Genomic DNA, 19,372 nt, shown 5'->3' on the forward strand with positions numbered 1-19,372 from the left:
TAATTTTCAGAGTTTGATTATGGCGTTCCACGAGACCTGCCGCCTCGCGATGTCGGACACAGTGGAATTTCCATTGGTAGCCTAACAAAAGGGAAACGTGTTTCATTAATTCGGATGAAAACGGCTGGCCGTTATCTGAGTAGACAACACGTGGTAAACCGTACCGTGGGAAGAATTCTCGAACTAACTGTTTGGCAGTAGTCGGGGCAGTGTAATCTGAAACCGGGTAGGCTTCTGTCCAACGGGAAAGAGTACAGACAACTACGAGAACATATTTGAATCCTCGACATCGTTCCATCTGGATATAATCCATCTGGAGGACTTCAAAAGCATGATCGGGAGTTTGAAATCCACCCTGCTCTACGGGGATGCTTTTATCTGGATTAAAATGACAACATATCATACAGGTACGAACTTTTTGTTTAGCTGCGGCTCGTAAATGTTCGTTAAACCAGATGTGTTGAATGCTGTCTAGCATAGCTTTTTCTCCTAGGTGCGCTGGACTATGTATAGTGTTAATGATGACTTGAACCATTGAGTCGGGAAGAAACCATATAGATTTCTCCTTCGTCATCCATCCTTGATCCGTTTGGATCCCTCCTAATTCAGTCCATTTCTTTATTTCTTCTGGTGTAGCATGTGTCTGTATGTCAATTACATCAAGGGCGGGATCCTTAACTGTCATGCAATGTGTTGGTGTCGGAACTATTGTCTTTGTCATGTCAGTTGTGTGAGTCTCATTCTGAGCAGTCTGTTTAGCTGTTCTGTCAGCTAGGTCATTACCCTGAGAAATGATATCGGTAACTTTTGTATGGGCTTTGCATTTCATAATCGATATTGCAGTAGGTAGATGAATCGCGTCTAATAGGGCTTGAATGAGGGGTCCGTGTTGGATGTGGGCACCGTGAGAAGTTAAGTAACCTCTCTCTCGCCACAGTACGCCGAAGTCATGGACGACTCCGAATGCATAACGTGAATCTGTGTATATGTTGACTTTCTTATTTTTGGCTTGAATACAGGCTTGTGTCAGAGCGATGAGCTCTGCTGCTTGAGCTGACAACGTGTTAATACAATTTGTTTCAATGACTCCAGTGTCTGTTGTGACTGCGTAAGCGGCCACTAACTCTCCTGTACTTGTTCTCATACATGACCCATCTACATACAATGTCAAGTCTGGATCTGACAAAGGAATATCTTTCAAGTCTTGTCTGGGTTTCGTCGTGATAGTAATGACTTCGACACAATCATGTGCCAATGGATCTGTTCCGCCCACTGGTAACAGTGTGGCAGGATTTAACGTATTACAACGTCTGATTTCTATGTGTGGCTGAAACAATGTCAGTTCGTAACCGGTGAGTCTCGCTATAGTCAAGTGTTGTGTTTGTGTGCGGTTCAAGAGAACCTCTACTGCATGTGGTACTTGTACTGTCAATTGATGTCCTAACACTATGGCATCGCTTTGTCTGATTGCTAAAGCTGTTGCTGCCACCGATTTCAGGCACGCAGGAAGAGCCTGAGCTACTGGATCTAATGTACTAGAGAAATAAGCACATGGTTTGTGTGATCCTGCTTGTTCCTGAGTGAGTACTGACAAAGCAGTACCTTCGCGTTCTGTAACAAAGAGTGTAAACTGTTTACTGTAACATGGTGTTGCTAAAACAGGTGCTTGGCATAAAGCTTTCTTTAAGCTTTCAAAGGCATGTGTATGTTCTTGAGTCCAAGGGAGGACAGTCGATGTGGCTGCCTCCTGTGTTGTCAACTGGATGAGTGGTTTTGCTAGAAATGCATATTGAGGGATCCACTGCCTACAGTATGAAGTGAGGCCTATAAAAGCCCGCACCTCCTTTTGTGTCTTGGGTGGTGACATGTTAGCAATTAACTGGATGCGGTCGGGTGTAAGCTGCCTTCCCTCCTTGGACAGCGAGTGCCCAAGGTAAACAACTCGCTGGACACAGAATTGCAGCTTAGAAGGGGACACCTTGTGCCCCTTGTCGGCCAGAGATTTCAAAACCGTCAGTGACGCTGTCTCACATTCAGGTTCGCTTCGAGCGGTGATCAGCAGATCATCGACATATTGAAGCAAGGCAGTGTTAACTGGCATGTGGATACTGTCAAGTTCTCGTTTCAGTGCTTGGCTATAGATGCTGGGGCTTTCTGTAAATCCTTGAGGTGCGCGTGTGAATTTAAAACTTCGTCCATTTAAACTGAATCCGAACAGATATTGGCTTTCCGGATCTATTGGGACACTAAAGAAAGCATTCTTGAGATCAATTACAGTGAAAAACGTTGCTTCTGAGTCAATAGCGGTGAGTAATGAAGAGATATCTGGGACCACAGGGTATTGTGGTACAATACATTTATTCAATTCGCGCAGATCAATAACTAATCGATATACTGGTGGTGCTTTTGGATCCGTTCTTTTAAGAATCGGAATTATCGGGGAATTACATACATTGGAGTCGGTTTCGACAACCACTCCTTGTGCAATGAGCTCGTCAATGATTTGCAGTAAAGCCACAACAGCATCTGGTGGTAACTTGTATTGTCGCATTCGTGGTAGTACTACTCCTGTTTTTAGTGTGACACGATATGGTGTAATATTCATGCAACCAACATCAGTGGGGCCTTGTGCCCATAAATGTGTAGGTAAATTCTGCAGTCGGTGATCCATGTCTCTGGACACGTAGTGACCTTTAAAGTCACGTAAAAATAGTCGTACTCCTTCCGGAGAACAACATATTATGGCTCCTAGAGCTTTCAATGTTTTTATACCTAACAAGTTTTCTGGACATGATTTAGTAAGCAATAAATCTGTAGTACGTGTCAATGGACCGACCGTAAGTGGAAGAGGTTGTGTTACGTCATTGATTATAGGTTTTCCTGAGAATCCAAGGGAAATATTCTGTGAGCCTGAGAGGGGTGCCCCTGGAACTTCACTGCGTCTTATAGTTGTTCTGCTTGCCCCTGTATCAAGTAAAAACTTTCTGTCTTCCCCTAATAGTTCACTATGTACATAAGGTCCCTCTTGGTCTACAGGAACCTCTATAAGGGGTAAGCCAACTTCCCTCTCTAGGCTATTTCATGTGTATCGCTGATAATCGGGATAATCTGCTTGTGCATACTGATACATCTGTTGTGTCGTTGCTTGTGTGGCAGCAATAGGCTGCGCTTGTGGTGGTGCTACGATCTGTTGTGGAGCTGCCTGTTGCGGAGCTAGTTGTTGCGGAGCTAATCTAGGTTGTGCATGCTGAGGGATTTGTTGTTGATTCTGATCCTGTCTAGGTGGACGTGGTCTTTCCTGGGTTCTACCTGTGGCAATATTATGTTTCAGGACTGGACAATCGTGTATATAATGACCTTGTTGTTTACAATAGTTGCATGTCCCTTTCGTAGGACCTGCGGAATCACCCCTTTGATGACCATCGGCTGGAACTGACTGAGCAACAAGCATTTTCATTTTTGTATCTTTCATACGTCTTTGTTCATGTTCTTGTTCTTCTCTAATTCTATTGTGGTGATATTGTAACATCTGTAACATCTGTGATGGGGTATTACCTTGCCAGGTACTTTCGAATTTCAATACTCTATTCTTGATTTGCAGCAGAGAATTTTCAACTAATTTTGTCACAAACAGATGTGGATATGACTCGCTACTGGCTTTTATGCCACTATTTATACCAAAACATTTTTCAAATCGGGAATAGAAATCACTAGTATCTTCATCTGGCTTTTGTTTACAGGCTGAGATTGCACCCCAGTCTTCCTTTTTCGTAGTTAATAAACGTGGCAGTACCTGCACTAGTAGCCCTGCTAGTGCTGTAGTCTTTTCCCCAAGCCCTGCTCCTGCGGCTCGGGCCCTTTCTTCGTTTTCTAATGCTATCCAATCTATCTTTTGGTCTCCCACCTCCCATTCCTTTTCCTTGAGTTTCTCGTAAACACCGGCGGGTAATAGGACTTTTAATATTTTCATAATGTCGGGGTAGGTATACTCTCCCATGAGTAACATGTCTTTTATTTCACGGTGGAAACCTGCTGGGTCCTTGTCATGGCTGGGTACTACTTTCTTCATTTCTAATAATTCCAGTTTAGTTATAGGCGTGTACACAAACACGCGTGTAAAATTATTACCGTCACCTCTGATTGGGTGTACTTCGCGTAACGGGTTCTGTCTGTCTATGTGATACATTTTTCTTCCCATAATGGGAACTGGAACGTGTTCGGGGCATACGAAAGTTAAATATTGGTTTCGAAATTCTAGAATTTCTTTAATCAAATCAGTACCTGACCCTCTCCATATATTCGTGAGTAGTTCTGTCAATATGTCAGGTAAGGGTCCTGGATCGGAGTGTTGGCTTTTATATAATATAAGGAGGTGTTGAATCATGTATATACTAGCTAAACGCTGTTCGTATGGATCAAGATTCAGAAACGTGTGTGCAAGTACATCATCATTGTATTCGCTGGGACTGTCAGCCCATTGTACTGCTGACCTAGCTAATTCTTGCTCGTCCATGGAATCGAGCATGTGGTACCCCCTTCGATCTCGGAGTAATTTATCAACGGCTTGGAATAGGTGTTCAGGGGATCTTGTATTTAACATAGGGTTTGGAAAATGTCTATTATGTTCTGGACGTATCGGACGTATCGGATCATTAAAACCTCTGGTATTATTATGGGGTCTTCCTCTACCTACATAAGCTATCGTTTCTAGTTGCTCTGATTCTTGCTCCTCCTCTTCTTCTGATTCTACTCTGTCTGTTTCTCGTCTTTCTTTATGTATTCGTTCTACTTCCTTGCGGATCTTTCGACACATGGCGATTATACACGCCTGTCTATCATGTTTCTCTTCTGATATGTTCTGACCCCATTTGGCAAGTCTTTGCATGGTTTCATGATCTGCCCCAGGCCTGTCTTGATTCCTAATTACGCAATTTATGAAAAAACGTAGTAGTTGTCTTTGGACATCCACTTTCTGGTATTCCATAGCTTCATTAATACTTTCTGGACCTCGCCCTGTTTGGACAAAGCGATATATTTCGTCTAGGTGTTCACCCATTCCTGGTATCGTCATTAAATATAATGTAGCTCGTCGTATACGTAGTGATGATATGAGCAATTTATCCTGTCTACCTGGTACTGGGTCGTATCTACAATCCACAAGCTGTTCTTTAAACATGTCGGATGTCGCTAGTTGGGGTGTACGTTGGAGTGCTAAATCTCTAAGGGTCTGTTTATTTCGCGGCGTGGTGGCAAACATGTCTGTCGTACCTCCTGTAGCACCATCTGAGGTGCTAGGCACGAAAGGATTCGTTGGACGTAGGATAGAGATTGTAGATGCGGGAAAAACTGTAGAAACGGACGGACCTGTGGGAACTTGTGTAGGAGTTTGTAGTTGCGGGGATACAGACGGATGCTCTTGGTGTTGAACACCATCGGCAAGCGGTGTGGGTGGTATGGCATTAGCATACTCGGGAGCTACGTCATCTAAATAGGAGGAAAGGAAAACGTCCTTTGCTGTTTTGGGATGTGTTTTGGGATGTGCTTTTATCGGGAGCAATGGAGGAGTTAAGTCTTTTGGTATTTCCGGGGTAGCCTTAGGTAACCCTTCGGCCAGAAGAGGATACATACCATTCATAAGAGTGTTTCTTTGTCTATCTAGTTGTTCTGATTTTACTCGGGTACCTTCCTCAAGTAATAGATTTTCTCGGGTTTTATTTGAATTCTCTCTACCTTTCTCTTCCTGTCTGAGCGCTTTTTCTGTACGTCTATATGATTCTTTACGCCATAATTCAATGGCATCTTTCTGTGACTGTCTGGCTTTCTTTTTCCATAATTCTTCTTCTACTCTCATGATGCAATCTGCATCCCAGGTCCCCGCTGCGGGCCATCTCTGATTTTCTGGCAAATCCTTGGTGTAGTCCACCCATAAGTCAAGAAATAATACGGCATCTAGGCCATGTTTATGATACATAAAGTACCCTGGAGTGTCCCTAGGTGGGATGGGAACAGCTTCTTCGAGTACCCCTTTTCTAGTTTTGATCTGTCTTAGTTTCGAAAAGAGCGGCATTTTTAGACCTTATTACTAGAACACACTTTATACAATAAACACAATAATGAACAGTCATTCACACCACAATATATAGAACGTATTAAAACATTTAACACTTAACAGTTTTAACGAACGATGATAACTAATAGAAAACTAGTTACTGACATAATACTGACACTAGATAATACTTATTTATATGCTAGACATACTATATATACTGCTAAACAGTACAGATACACTGCTAAAACAGTGCAGACCGGATTTGTGTACCCAAACCCGTCTTGACCGGCACAGACTATGTGCACGTTAAATGCCTCCCCGGTAATGGTACTCACCGGGTAGCTCGGAACGGAAGGCCTCGGAACGGAACTGAAACTGGACCGGACTGGACTCGGCTTGACTGGACTCGGAACTTCGGAACTTCGGAACTTCGGAACCTGGTGGGCCTCTGTATACCTCGGATCTTGCTCTCTCAGCTAGGCTCTGGTCGGGATACTTCGCACTTCTCACCGCCTCGTCTGGGTGTTGATCGCAGCCTCAGTCGTCCCCGCTTGGCCGGAGGGAGATACAGGAAATCCTGCAGGTACGCGTTTTTGTCCGTTCAGCTGTGGCAGGAGACCGGGCCTGCAACGCACCGCCGGCGCGTGAGATGAGAAAGTGTCCCTGTTCGGGCGCCAATTTATGTGGTAAATATTTCATTACCGGTACTATTTTTTATGCGGTAAAGTCTATTAAGAATAACTCAGTAAATATAAGAGGCAGAATCCGTGGTATTAGAGGTTTTAAAAGGCTTTATTCCTATACAAAGGAATACAATTCGAATTGCAGGCTTTCTATTCCATCACCACGAAAGTTCAGGAAGGAAGGGCATACATTATTGACAGATAAGCAGTTTTATAGAAAATGCATTACAGTGAAACAGATGCAAGAGGCGTAACAGCTGATAGTACAGATAAAAGGTGCATACGTAACTAATAGAGGCGGATATATGGGCGTAATTTAATAAACGTCATCATACATGATGTCACAAGTGGGTGGATCCATAAGAGAATCCTGCAATGTCAGCAGAAATATTTGGCAGAGATGCGCGCGCAGCCGCATGACGTGTGATTGACGTGCAACTAGAGAGTGAAGGGGACTTGACATTTAGCTCTACGTGTGGAGACAGAAGTCTGGGGGTCATGTCAACCTAATCCCAAATCATATCTAATATCCTATGTTTAAAGAACTGTGTTATCCAAAAGGAAAGGTCTCTAGGATAGAATCTATTCTATACTGACTGTTAGTGCGTGTACAAGCGTCTAAGTGTCTACATGAGATGCGAGGGGGTAGGAATATTCCATGGTAACGGGACTATGAATTACTTGCATGAGGACAGCGAGGCCTGGCCCTTTGCACGGTAGCTGGAGGAATGTTTACCTAAACTACTAGACAGGAATGCATCGGATGAGGAGCGGAGTAGATAATCTTGAAGGTGAAATACAGTTTTTGGCAGGCAACAGGCTGGATCAGGCACCGTTAGCCGCGCAGGGAGTAGGACAAAGTTCATGGATACAGATGCAGACTCAAACTGGAGCTTTCAGAGGCAGAAGGCAGGAAAAGGCTTGATGGCAGAATTCAGGGCCTACTCGCCTGAATCTGTAAAATGTGGAAAGTGAACCACATAAAGTCGGTGGCCTTTCATACTTAGGAATGGAATATCTGACCCATTCATGGCGGATCTGAAAGAGGACATGTTGACGGTGGACGCACATATATTTGCGTCTTCAAAACTGGAACTGGAGGGAACATACATGTACTTATAGCATGCACATGGAGCCGTTGGGGTCTACGATAGGGGACATAACTGATCACAAAATTCATATTTCCTCAATGGTATACGGACGTTTTTATGTGTCGAATACCCAACTGCTTGCAGACCTGTTTCATCACCTTCGACACAAAGGGAGTACCCTGGTCTGTGATTATGTCTTTGGGAAACCCCATCCTGGAGAATACTTCAATAAGCCTCTGGGCTATGGTGGTAGTGTTAGCAGTATGTAATGCTGAAGGATAAAAATCACTCGTTCTGTTTATTCGCACCATGTAAAGATAGCACACTGTATCTATGACGGTATTCTGATCTACATAAACACCTATTGATATGTTCTAGAAGAAGCGTTTCCTTTCGTTTTTATTGCACGACAAAAAGGGCCGAAAACCATACTGTAGCCATCTTGGCTTGTGATAGACCACGTGTCAGATCACATGCTTTCCCTTGTCTACCATCTTCATGATTTAGGTCGTACCAGCCCAGAGAAAGGTTAGCGGTATTTACGGCCGAGACCCAAGGTCACATCTGCTGTACGGAGTATCAAGCAAATTCCTGCAGGCCCTGGGACGAAAAGGGAGTCACCCTGCCGACCTCCTCTGTATAGATAGCAACCCTTTGTGTAAGGCTGAAACCTAACACTGTATGAGCTCATCCAGGAGCCCATGGACTAACTGGTACTTTTCCACTTGTATGGCTTTGTATGCTGAATCTGTTATGTATATAAGTGTGGTTTTGTCAAGGAGCCAGCAGTCTTCCTCGGCGCACCTGATGGGTGAGGATCGATGAGGCTCCTCTATATAGAGTTCTGTTTTGGCCAATAAAGCTTCTGAACCTTCTCCGTTGCCGACTGACGATTATTTGAAATCTATTGCGGGCCACTGGTAAGTGTGGCCCTTGGGATTTTTATTTGAGTACTTCAATGGCAAGGCTTTAGGGTATCTTGTGGAGTAGTCAACTATGACGAGCACATATTGGTAACCCCTGCTAGACTTGGGCAGGGGACCTATAAGGTCCATTCCCACCCGGTCAAACGGTTTGGCTATTATAGGGAGGGGACTCAAGGGGGATTTCGGTGGAATGTAGGGGTTTTTTCTCTGACATATTGTGCATTCCTGACAGTATTTCTTTACTTGTGCATGGACACCGGGCCAGAAGAAGCTATGCAGTATGGACTGGGATGTCTTTTCCGCCCCACAGTGGCCTGCCAAAAGGTGTGCATGTGCAAAACAAAGGACCTGGCCTATGAAAGCCACAGGGTCCATTAGTTGCGGATCGTCCCCTTCCTTACCCACCCGATACAATAGTCCGTTTTTTTCGATGAAACAGGGGTACACCCTATGGGGAAGGAGAAGGGCATCCTTTGCACTTTGCCAGGCATTGCTAAGACTGCTATCATTGATTTGGGCCATCCTAAAATTGGTGTCTATAGCCCAGGGTTCAGAGGTTAAAAGGGAGTTCTGAGGAGGAAAGAGAGCTGAACCTTGTTTCAAGGTTTTGTACATTAGGTCATGAAACCAGGGGTTGTCAACACCAATGATGAGGGGTTCAGGGAGCTTAGGTAGGACCCCTATTTCTACCACCACATCCAGTCCCTGTTGATTCTGGAGTCTAACTCGGGCCAAGGGATAGTCTTTTATGTCCCCCGTGCATACACCTAATGCACATGTATTTCCCCGGTAGAATTCAGGAGGGAGGTACCAGCTCTTCTCGTATAACTGAGTGTTTGCAACCGGAGTCTAACAGGGCAGTTATAGAACGCTTATTCACAATCAGACTCACATAGTAGACAGGACCAGTTTCTTGGGCAAAGAGGATGGAGTGGGGCAGGTAACTGACGTCCATAGGCTCTTCTTCTGCCTTTTCTTTTCGCCTCCTGCAAAACTCCGCAATGTAGCCCCACTCCTCACATTCAAAACATTGAGGGCCAGTATAGGGTGTTGCATCGGCACGTCCTGAGCGAGGTCTCTGTGATTCATAGAAAGGTTTGATGGGCTTCTTCTCTGTCCTTCCCGTCTGGACTGGCCTCGTGTTCTTCTCATGCTCTTTAATAGTCCCTCTGCTCTGAGCCCTAACATAGGAGGTGGCCATTTCAACCGCATGTTCTAAAGTTAGGCCAGCATGCTGGCGTAGCCATCTTTGTGTACCGTATGGAAGTGCCTCTAGATACTGCTCCAGATAAATCTTTTCCATTATCGCTTCACGGGTGGAATCTACATGTTTGAGCCACCGATCTGCAGCATCCTTGATTTTGTAAAAAAGGGTTTTTGGTGTATCCCCAATCACGCCCCTCTCTTGCCTAAAGCGGTGGGCTTCGTCTATCCCAAGGCAATCGAGAATGAACTGCTTTATGTGTCCATAGGTGGCCTTACCATCATGATTTGCTATCTGGTACGCTGCCTGGGCCTCACCCGTAAGAAGGGGGGCAAGATAGAAAGGCTAACGAATAACGATCCCCTGGCCAACACTAGCCCTTGCTGCCCGTTCAAAATTCAAAAAAAAGAAATAGGGTCATCTCCAGGAATGTATTTCTGTAGGGGAATGATAGCTCCAGGTACGGCAGGTGTTCTTCCTTGCCCTAAGACCTGCATAAGAATGGTTTGCCCTTCTGCTAGCTTCGTAACATTGTCAGCTTGCATTTGAATGGCTGAGGTAAACACAGCCCGGTCCATCTCAGCCTGATTGGCATTCTTTTCCATGGCCCATTCGAGTTTGTTCTGGGCCTTTCGCATCTGGGCTATGACCTGTTCCATCATGTATCGGTTGGTCTATGCCCCCATTCTCCACCACTTTTGTCAAAAGTCTGGTTAGGAAGCGGGGAGGGCTGACGCCTAAGTAAACACCGATACTCTGTGAGTTGTAGGAGAAGGGTTTTTTATTAACATCAGTTCCTTCCACCTTTAAACTAAAGTAATCCACTAGTTTGGTTGTAAGGGTGTGCTCCTTTAAGTCACCGGTCCAACAGTCTGTCAAAGGTGATCTCTCAGGTCGAGGTTCCGGGCAGGGTCCCGGGCTGGCTCCAGAAGTCGAAGAGATCTCAGACACAAAAGAAAAAAAAGAATCAGAACTAAAGGTCAATGGCGGGGTTTCGCTTTTCCAAAGAAAACGGGAGGGAAGACAGGAGGTGAGGGAGCACCGCGTTTGTTACCAGATGTGAAACCCAAGAAAACGCAGTAGTGACCTCCCGGTTAACTACCCGTTCCCACCTGGTGTCTTAGCAAACCCGAGGATACTGCCCGTACCCGTTTGAGACACCCTCCTCCTGGGGGGTTTCTGGCGATAACACGGTGTCGAACTCGGCCGACGCTTGATTCCAACAGCGGGGGTGTAACAGTGTCCTCAGCTCTACGTCCATCTCGTTGCTGCTCGTGGGAACCTGGATTCAACGTTGTCTCAGTTTTTCCGGGCAGCGTCTCCGCATTCGTCCTTCCTCCGGTTCCGACTTCCTCCTCCTTCGAGTGTCCCGATAGGGTCCCGAAGGGTGACGTCACGCACCCTGACTCCGCCTCCTCGCCGCCTCTGGTCATGTTAAAGGGACCGGCCTCGTCCCGAACCTGTTTGGCCATGATACGAACATCAAAAGTGGGCTCCAAGTCCTGTACCCCCAGCTCCTCCTGCGTATCAGGGCTGAACTGTTTGCTTTCGCCAAATTTGGATAAGGCAGAGACAGTTTTAAAAGTTCTCTGGCTGAGTTTTTAGCAGCACTGATTTTCTCAGTGGAAAAACTTGATTTTGCCGAGATTATTGACTCTTTATCATTTACTATCCCCTCTTTATAGTGTTTTTTTCCTAGTTCCGAGTATTCTTTCCTCCATGCTCATTCTTTAGCCCTACTTTTTTGGTTTAGTTCTTTTAGCTCAGATGTATACCATGGGGCTGATGGTTGTTTTCTGCAGATGCGTGTATGCATCTCTGGGACTAGCTTCTTACCTGCCAAGTCAACCCAGCCGTCAAGGTTAAGGGCTGCGATATCAGGGTCAGTATTTAGGGCCATATGTAGATAATTTCTATTTACCGATTCATAAATACCGAATTTTACCGAATCGGTATTTATGAATCAGTAAATAGAATGTAGGTAAACATTTGGTAATTATTACCGAATCGGTAATAATCGGTATTACTGATTCGGTATTTACCGAATCGGTAATAATGCATCCCTTCCAATTCATTCCTATGGGCCTGGAGGCCCATAGGAATGAATGGGAAGCCATTCACTATTACCGATTCGGTAAATACCGAATCGGTAATAGGGGGAGCATATTCATGGGTCGCAGGGTGTCACATTGACACCCTGTTGCACCCCTGAATCGTGCATGTGTGCACATGTGGCGCACATCTGCCACATGGCACTTTTCAAAAAGCACAAAATTGCTTTTTAAAAGGTATTTGTTATTTACCATCAACTTGTAGTTGGTGGTAAATAACGAATCCAGAAACCAAAAATGCACTCACTTGAGTGCCCCCTACATAGGATTTCAGGATTCGGTAATTTACCGAATCGGTATTTTACCGATTTCTTAAAATTCTGATTCGGTAAATTACCGAATCCTGAAATCCAGCCACCTCATCTCAATTGCCTAAATACCGGTCGGTAACGGGATATTTACCTATTTTTGGCCGTTACCAACCGGTATTTAGGTACCTACATATGGCCCTTAGACAGGGGCTGTGGGAGCGTAGGGTGAATTCCAGATCTAGAGTGTTTATTTTTCGCCTGGGGCATGTTGTGCCAATCCTATTATTGTTTCATTCTTTGAGGGGCGGTCCACTGGGAGATAGCTAAAAAAAAACAGCGCTATGATCAATCCATGTCATAGGTAGTGTTCTGTTGAATTTTATCGGAGCATAGTTGGCAAAGATGCCATCCAAAGTATGTTTACCTGTATAAGTAGGCTCGGTAACAATTTGATTTAAGTCGCAACTCTTTAGCCCATCAATTTAATTGATGGTGTCCAGACTTTCGGTGGGTGAACTCTAAATGAAAGTTAAAATCCCCCAATAAGGAGAAGTTGGAGAATTCCATGCAGGACTCCATAGCGGTCAGTATGGAGGAAATGAAAGGATTCCTAGGACCGGGTGGGTGATAGATCAGTATCCCGTTAAAAGCTGTTGTGTTGTTGCTATTAAATGTAAACAGGATAGCTTCTTCCTTCAGTTGGGGAACACCTGCAAATGTGGCAAATGTGACCTTAATATGCAATGGCAATCCTCCCGCCTCGTTGTCCTTCTCTAGCGATTTTAAACAGATCGTATCCTATTGGTATGGCCGTATTTAGGTCCGGCTCGGAAGAACTATTAGTCCATGTCTCTGTGAGGAACATAATGTCTGGCTTGTATTGATCAAAAAAGTCAGCAAGTTCGTATTTATGTCTTGGAAGTGACCTGGTATTAAGTAGGTCACAAATTAAAGCACGGTCCTTAGACTCGCACATGAGTGCAATGGGCAGGTTAGTAGCCCTGGCTTTGTTATTATGGAGACAAGTAAGATGAATACACGTAGCAAATTTGCATGTAGGGCAATGTTGTGCCAAAAAATCGCTCTGAGAGTTTACAGGTTTACACTTATTTCGCTTACTTGTAGCTCCAATGTTTAGCAAAGTCTCTTTAGAGTAGGTTGTAGTAGCATTCTGACCAGGGGTTCTGGCGCGCAGTGCATTCCAGTCACAGAAGGGCACAGACGGACTTGCCTTTGGCGCGCCTTTGGCACGTCCACTGCACGGTCGCGTTAGCATGCCCATTTATGGTGGAGTGGGAGCAAAACAACTAGAGCATTAACCAAAATGGCGACCCGCACTGACTTGCGGGACCGTCTATTGGCAGCCGTGGGGGATGAGGACTTCAAGGTAAAGTGCAATTTTTGGTTAAAACACACAAATTCAATTACAATTTTAAAAACCGCTTTGGAGCCTAAACACAGCTCCTTGCATAAAAAAATGACAGCGCTCAACACAAGAGACAATGCATCAGTGGAAGCTTTGTTAACTTGCTCTACAACACAGTACTTAACCAATTGTCGTCTCACCAAGTATGAGCAGGTAGTTCTTGGTGCAATAATGTCACATTAAGGAGATGCAAAAGAACTATTGATGGACAGATTGCAGAACAATGTCATACATTCACCCCAGTACAGAGATCTGGGCCTAAATCCATCGTTTTTTTGCTCACCATGCCATTCCAGTTTGGACCCAGCCATATGAAAATCAGTCTTGACCCTGTGCCCTATGGGAACAGTCTAGCCCGAACTGCCAGGCCAGGTCCTCCCTGGACTGGAAACAAGCAACCTAGGACCGGTTTCGGGGTTCTACCCCTCATTAAGGAGATGTACTGTGCTGGATCCTGTTACCCTTTTCCCAATACCTGGAAATGAATATGTCGAAGGTGAAGTTGATCATGACTGTCTTGATGTTACTGAACTATATAGAAAACCAAGACCTGGCATGCAAGATGTGCCACTAACTGAATCAGATTATGTTATGTCTGTTGATGCCTCCTGCTTACAAGACCATGATGGAAATCTGAGAACTGCCTACGCAGTCTGTGCTGTCTCAGGTGTGTTCGAAGCCTCCTGGCTTCAAGGAGTAGCTCGACACAAGTGGTTAAATTGATTGCTCTTACTAGGGCATGCTGTGTTTCAGGCCAACTGACAGTGACAATTGTCACTAATAGTCAGTATGGCTTTAGTGTCGTTCACGACTTTGGACAATTTGGTCAGAACGTTGGTTTATGACCTCTTTGAGATTACCCATAAGTATTGGCAAGAGTGTTCATAACCTCTTGCAGACTTTGCAGTTACCTGCCCAGATTGCAGTTGTGAAATGTGCCGCTCATCAAAACGGCACTGACTATGTTACAGTGTGCAATAGGTATGCTGATGAAACAGCGAGATAGTGTGCTCTAAATACTTTCACCTTTAATGGGGAGTACCACAATGAAAAATCAGATGCCACAAATTGCGAACAGTTGTTGACTGCAGTTGATACTTGGAAGGAGGTTAAGAGGTTGCAGGAAGAAATGTCAGAAGTAAAACAACCAGGTTGGATTAGAGCAGGTTGTGTCAAAAGAGATGAAGATGATATTTGGGTGTCAGGAGATGGAAGACCCAGGTTGCCAGATAGCTTGTTACCTCCCATGGCGAGACATTATTTATGGACCTGTGCCTGTAGGGAGAGATGCTATGGTGCACTTATTTTGGCAAACATGGTTTAACCCCAGGTTCAGACTGATGGCTGAAGGACTGTGATATAAATGTGTTGTGTGTCAACAGCAGAATTTAGGAAGGACAGCAGTAACACTTAGTCACATAGGGAAATCATTATTTAATAATGAAGTCCTGAAGATGTTCTGTAACACCTGTGTTAGAAGATAACAAATGTGTATACGGGCTGTTTATAAACTTTTTTGTTTATCAAACTTTCATGAAACTATAAAAAGCAATAAAAACAAATTTAAACAAAAAGAAATGAAGTCCTGAAGATGTTATGTGCAGCACCACAAGATGAACAGATGGTCTACTGCAGTTACCAACTAGAATCTTCTGGAATTGTGGAGCAAGTCAATGCCACTATGAAATCCAGAATGGCTAAAGTGTGTGCTTAGACATCTTTGAAATGGCCTGATGCATTGTCCCTTGTGTTGATGAGTCTATGAAGTACTCCAGATAGGAGGACAGGACAGTCACCCCATGAGATCATTATGGTAAGAGCCAGATGTGCATGTAGCTGTGCTTGTGTACATTACAAATTACATGATTCTTGATTACTGCAAAGTGCTGGCTGATGTGGTGTATTCTGTGTCTCACCAAGTTAGAGGGACTACAGCCCAGACTCAATAGGAGCAGTCATGACCTCAGTCCCAGCGACTGGGTTATGGTGAAGAAGCACATGCACAAGTCGTGCTTGGAGCCTCGGTGGCGTGAGACCTACCAAGTGATTCTGGTCACCACAACAGCTGTGAAGTGCGGATGTCTCCCTAACTGGGTACATGCTGCTCATACTTACAGAGTCCCTTGTTCCCTTGATAATATAACAGCACCTGTCCTTGATGTGGTTACAGTGAGACAGAGGTAGCAGCTTAGCCAAGCTGTTGAGGACCAGTTAGAAACTGGGACAGCACTTGTTCGGCCTGAGTAGGGTCTTAGAGAGTGAGCAAAGTAAGTTGGTATAGCAAGGTCCGATCCTGTGGCGTTGACTGCTCCAGACCCTGGTGAAGGGCCTAGTGCAGAAGTAACACAAGTTGTACCTGGAGACCCATGTCCAAGAAGACAGGAGAGAGGGAGATGCTGTTTGTTTGAAGTGCATGTGCCACACACTATCCCAGAAGATACTGAAGGATGCGGAGTTTGTTGTCAGAGGTACTCCTTACCTGACTGGACATACTTAGTTATCCATGATTGGGAGAGAGCATTTTGCACCTTCTCCTATAACAATTTGCATTCATTTGAGCCTTGTTGAACTGACCTTTCTGGCTAAACTGAGTTTCAAAATTGCATTCCCACTAAACAGACTGAGTCAATTTATCCTGGAAGCATTTGTTAGTGAGTGTGAACTGAGCATTTATTTGAGAGAGAATGTAATAGATTTGCCTAAAGTGCAAAGAAGAGTACCCTGGCCGAAGCCTGCTGAAGAAGTGTAAGGTGTCCCTTAGAAGAACACGGAGTAGGGCTAAGGAAGTCTCACAAAGATCATTGTGCACATTTTGCTGGAAAAGGCATTTGAACTTTGCTTTGCTATTTGCCCGAGTGGAAACTAACTGAATAGACTGGGCTGTAAATCTTTAGCTTACATGGACTGACATCAGAAGAACTCTTGGAACTGGCATCTGGATGCACATCGGCTAGAACCACTAACTGAATACAAATACCTCAGAGTCGTACTAGACGTCAAATGCTCCTACAAACCACACATGGAAGCCCTGTGACAGAAAGGTATTACAACAATATTCACTATGAAGCCATTGAAAAAAGCACTTGCAGGCCCTACTCTAGATCCACTACTCCAGGTCCTCCAAACAAATCTTCTTTCAATGTTACACTATGGAAGCGAGCCAATGCAAGGGAAGGATGCAATCGTTCTGGTTAAAATAATTGCCAGTGCCTCCAAAACAATTTTCTACCTCCCAAACTACACTTCCCCAGCACAAATATGGTTAGAATTCAGCCTACAGAAACAGACCGTGGTTAGAAGGGGGGCGTATATATAAAAACTGGCAAAAGATCAAGGGCACACTAAACTAACACCTCTGGGTCGAACTGTCATCCCGGTAAAACTCACCAACCAGAGCGTACCTCCTAGACTCGCTACTGGAGCTAGGCCTGAATAACCTTTGGGACACCCCTGCAAACCACTGGAGTTTCAAAACAACTGTTTTGAAAGTGACAAAAACTATCTCCTTAATTGAAGACAAAGCACCACTGGTGGAAAGGGTATACGGCTAGTTTGTTCACAAAAATTACACTGCCATCAAACCACAGCCATACCTGAGTGCAGGATTAAACATAACAGTGAAGGTGACATTTTTAAGACACCGCCTGGGCATACTCCTGATCCGCCCTCACCTACCTCCCTGGAAGAGGAAACCCAGAGTCACACTTGTTGCCTATGCTGCAATGGAAGTGACGATCTTCTGCACATAATCTGCAGCTGCACTAGCCTACTGAATGTCCGACATTCTATGCTCCGTCCCATCTTTAATCAAATAAGGCATCCGGACTTGTAGGCAGGCAGTGGTGGCCTGCTTTGTTCCAACGGCCACAGAATTAAACTGCTGCTTTACAATTTCTTAATATAGTAGAAAGAAGATTTGCCCAAAGGCCACCTTGCAATGAAACAACAGCCAAGTAAAACAACAAACTGGTCATGCACATCTTAACACCAATTGATAAACTCTCCTACCCAGAACCAGAAAAGGCTGTCACTTTATCCAATATTGGCGATAGATAAAATTCCTATCACCAACCTGTCCAGTAGATCCCTTAGTAATAGCGAAACAGAAATTTTAGGTAAGGGGTTTAGTTTTGTTCCCACAGCAAGAGTTAATAGATTTCAGTGAGAGAGGGATTTGAGATCTTTCTTCAGGAAAATAAGACTAAGGAGATTTTTTTAAGGTAGACCCAAACGAGAGTCTCATAATACCACAGGGTTTAAACCTAAATCCACCTTCACACCCTCCCTAGCTCAGGTGGGGAAAAACATTGAGACATTTGAAAAAGTTGTCGAAATTCATATTCAAAATGTTCTGAAGAAAGATATGTGTTTTACTCAGAATTTAGAGAGGACACAACGGATTTCTATTAGTACTTTAAAAGAAGACTACTCAATTACAATCAAGCGCGCTGATAAGGGCGGTGGAGTGGTCGTATTTGACACTCAAGATTATGACAACAGAATGTTGAAACTTTTAAATGTACAAGCACACTATGAAAAGGTTAATGAGAGGGAACTAGTTGTACTATCCAAAAAATGTAATGATCTCTTGGATGAAGCGAGAGATAGAGAGTGGATCTGCGAGGAAGAGTTCAGATTTCTTCATAATGGCAACCCCAAGTAAGTCTTATGTGAGGGACTCTACCCATATTATCAGTCTAGTGGAAAACAAATCTTTTTGTGTAAATACTCAGTGTCTGGTAGCCCTAGACATTGAGTCTTTATATACTAACATTCCACAACAAACCACTGTTGGTGTTATACAGGCAATATTGGAAAATATAGAAATGGAGGGTGTCAGTAAAGAGTTTATTGTTGAATGTACAGATTTGGTATTGAAAAATAACATCTTCCTATTTAAGAATCAACGTTTTCGCCAGAAGAAAGGGACCAGCATGGGCGCTACATGTGCTCCTAGTCTAGTATGTTTGTATGTAGGTGAGTTTGAGAGACAGCATATATACAATGAACTGGCACCATTTCATGAGAATGTTGAGGAATGGCATTGTTTTATTGACGATGTCTTTTTTATATGGAATGGTCCCGTAGAACAGCTAGAAGAATTTTTGAGTTGGCTAAATATGGGAGATGAGAACCTTCGGTTCACGGCCCATTATAGCAGAGATAGGGTTGACTATCTGGATGTCTCCATTGGATCTGTGGGTGGAAGATTGGAAGTTTAACTTTATACCAAACCAATGGATAAGAACACACTACTTCATTATTCTAGCTTCCACCCCAGATCCCAGAAGGACAATATACCATTCAGCCAATTCCTTCGTCTTAGAAGAAATTGTACAGAGCTTAACAATTTTTATAAACACTCAGAAATTTTGAAGTGCAAATTAAAAGATAGGGGATACCCTAAGAAATTAATATCACACTCTTTTAAAAGAGCGAGATTTTACAATAGGGAGGCAATGTTTGATGGCCCTAAAATTGACAACAAGATGACTAAAATAGTATTTGTTAGCCAGTTTTATGAGATTAGCAATAAGATTAAGAATGTGATAAATAGGCGCTGGAATATTCTGAATGATGAGGAAAATACCAAACTTGAGAGACCTTTGTTTGCGTACAAGAGAAACACTA

This window comes from Triturus cristatus, chromosome 9 (assembly GCF_964204655.1).
Source record: "Triturus cristatus chromosome 9, aTriCri1.1, whole genome shotgun sequence".
Lineage (NCBI taxonomy): Eukaryota > Metazoa > Chordata > Amphibia > Caudata > Salamandridae > Triturus > Triturus cristatus.